We start from the raw sequence: 3,208 nt of genomic DNA, 5'->3' as shown, positions 1-3,208 counted from the left end.
TTTTTTTAAGTTAGCCTCACTTGTTGGTATGTGCCTGTAGTCCCTGCTACTCAGGAGGCTGAGGCAGGAGGATCACTTAAGTCCAGAAATTCAAGGGTGCAGTAAGCTGTGATCACACTGCTACACTCCAGTTGGGGGTGACAGAGTGAGACAATCTCTAAAACATGAAAATAAGGACAGATGCGGTGGCTCATGCCTATAATCTCAGCACTTTGAGAGCCTGAGGCAGGTGGATCGCTTGCTCATTGGAGTTCGAGACCAGCCTGGGCAACATGGTGAAACCCCATCTCGGAAAAAAATACAAAAATTATCCAGACATGGTGACTCCTTCATGTAGTCCCAGCTCCTTGGGAGGCTGATTTGGGAAGATCATCTGAACTTGGTGAGGTCAAGACTGCAACGAGCCAAGATCATGCCACTGCACTTTAGCCTGAGTAAAAAAATGATACCCTGTCTCAACAATAAAAAAAAATTTTTTAATTAAAAAAGGGAGAAATTCTGCTTGCTTTGGTTTAATTTACTCTTCTGTTTCTAGGTTTTTGTTTGTTTGTTTTTTGAGACAGAATCTTGCTCTGTCGCCCAGACTGGAGTGCAGTGGCGCTATCTTGGCTCGCTGCAACCTCTGCCTCTTGGGTTCAAGCGATTCTCCTGCCTCAGCCTCCTGACTAGCTGGGACTACAGGCACATGCCACCACGGCCCGGCTAATTTTTGTAGTTTTAGTTAGAGACAGGGTTTCACCATGTTGGCCAGGATGGTCTGATCTCCTGACCTCGTGATCCACCCACCTCAGCCTCCCAAAGTGCTAGGATTACAGGTGTGAGTCACTGCGCCTGGCCCTGTTTCTAGTTTTTTAAGATGTAACCATAGAATATTAATCTGATAGCTTTCTTCTTTTCTGATATAGGTATTTAAAACTATAAATTTCCCTCTAAGCTTTGCCTTACATCCATCTCATAAATTTAGTGTGTTGTGTTTTTCATTTTCATTCAAATTGAAAATATTTTTCATGTCTTTTTTTATTTCTTCAACCCGTAACTTATTTAAGAGTGTTTTTATTTTTAAGCTCTTCAAATATTTGATGTTTCCACAAATTTTTTTGTCAACAGAAAAACTATTTTTGCATGATTTTAATCTTAAAGTTATTGAGTTGTTTTGTGGCCCAGAGTATAGGCTCTCTTGGAGAATGTTCCAGTGTGCTTGGAAAGAATGTATATTCTAGAGTCATTTAAAATATTAAATTTAGTTTTCAACATGGTATTCAATAAAAATTATTAAATTAATGTATGGCAATTATGTGATCATTGAAGAACAAGAAAGGACTTGAATGAATAAATGGAATTTTATGCAATATTCATGGGAAATAAACTTGATAGTATAAAGACAACAATTTTTAAAAATTTTGCATGATATATTTATCCCTACTGTATTAGAGAGACAGAGACTAAGTTTTCATTTTCAAGGACTGATGAACCATCCTCCATAAGTTCTTGAAGTTGAGTAACAGGAAATTTTACTTGTTTTTCAAACCGTTTGGCTACTGTAAGAAGCTGCTAGTCACAAAATGCATGTCCAGTAAACGGCAGTCCTATTGGCAACCTTGGTTTGAGAGTGCAACAGGGTTACTCACTGCTGACAGTCCTGCCATGTTTACAGCTTGTGTAAAAATATCATCCTGGGCACTTCCTGTTCTGTGGTCTTCTTTGATGAACTCCAGGTATGGTACTGCCTCACTCAAGGTGGTGGGAGTTAGCATACTCCAGAGTTAAAAGCATTCACAAAAATCATTAGCAGTGAGGCATCTCACTTTCTGTGCTTTGATGAAATAATTTTCATATTTTTATTTTAACAAGAAAACATTTCCTGAGAGAATTCTTCCTCTTACAAAACCATTGAACCCTTCTCGTCTGGTTGCAGCATACATGGCTTCAGTAGACACATCAGTGTCACATCTGTGACCACATTGTAGCCCATCAAATCTTGCTATACTCGATGCTGCTTCTGATGTGCACAATAAATGGTAGCAGACAATTGAATAAGTGATGTGAGAAAACGATACTTCAATTACTTTGGCCCCCTCAGACTCAAAGAGGTCAGCAGCTTTGGACCAAAGAGACTGTACTTCACTTGATAATTCCAGTACAAGATATTCCTTTGGAACACCTATACGTAGTTTGCTCACATTTGTCAAACTGGGAAGCATGAATGGTTTAACAGGATCCTGTACTGTGGTAGAATCCTTAGGGTCATGTTCAGTCAGTACACCCAAGACAATTGCTGCATCATCCACACATCTGGTTAAGATTCCTTGCACATCCATCAAATTCTCCAGGGAAATGAGACCATGATGGGAAACTAAGCCATAGCTTGGTTTGAAACCAACAAGCCCACAGTAGGCAGCAGGATTTCTGGTCAGCCCTCCTGTATCTGATCCTAAAGCCGCATAGCATGTGAATGCTGATACGGCAACTGCACTCCCACCTGAGCGTCCTCCAGTTATCAGCCAGTCTGAATCTTCATTCTCAAAGTGGAGATTCTGCTTCCTCTTTTCTCTATATCGTTTTGAATAACTCCAGGGGTTTTTAACTGGTCGAAATATGCCTTCTGCGTTTCCAGATCTCATAGCAAACTCATCTAAATTTGTTTTTCCATCAGTAGAGCTCCCTAATCCAACAACTTCGGAACTACTTTAGCATTACCTTTCAGCATATTTGATGCACATGTAAGACAGTAATTTTTGGCTGGGTGTAGTGGCTCACGCCTGTAATTCCAGCACTTTGAGAGGCCAAGGTGGGTGGATCACCTGAGCCCAGGAGTTTGAGACCAGCCTGGGGTAACATGGCAGTACCCCAACTCTACAAAAAAATACAAAAATTAGCTGGATGTGGTAGTGTGCACCTGTGTTCCCAGCTACTGGGGAGGTGAGAGGATAACTTCAGACCAAGAGGCCAAGGCTGCAGTAAGCCATGATTGTGCCACTGCACTCCAGCCTGGGTGACAGAGCAAGAACCTGTCTCAAACAAGTAAATTTGTTAAGTATATATATAAATATCAATATCACACAATACTTATCAGTATTAAATATGTGTACCATGTATATCAAATATATATCATATATATCAAATATATATATATATACACACACGTAACAATTCTTAACATTCCTATAGGGATTTTTAAATGTAGCCTAACAAATTTATCTTAAAGTTT

At 39.8% G+C, this 3,208-nt stretch overlaps 1 pseudogene; it reads right to left on the bottom strand.

Moving 5' to 3' along the window:
- Positions 1-1,419: 1,419 nt before the first annotated feature.
- LOC105739242 lies at positions 1,420-2,797 on the bottom strand (annotated as a pseudogene).
- Between the last annotated feature and the right edge of the window lie 411 nt (positions 2,798-3,208).

Source organism: Nomascus leucogenys, chromosome 1a (assembly GCF_006542625.1).
Source record: "Nomascus leucogenys isolate Asia chromosome 1a, Asia_NLE_v1, whole genome shotgun sequence".
NCBI lineage: Eukaryota > Metazoa > Chordata > Mammalia > Primates > Hylobatidae > Nomascus > Nomascus leucogenys.
This window is presented reverse-complemented; position numbering and strand designations above follow the sequence as displayed.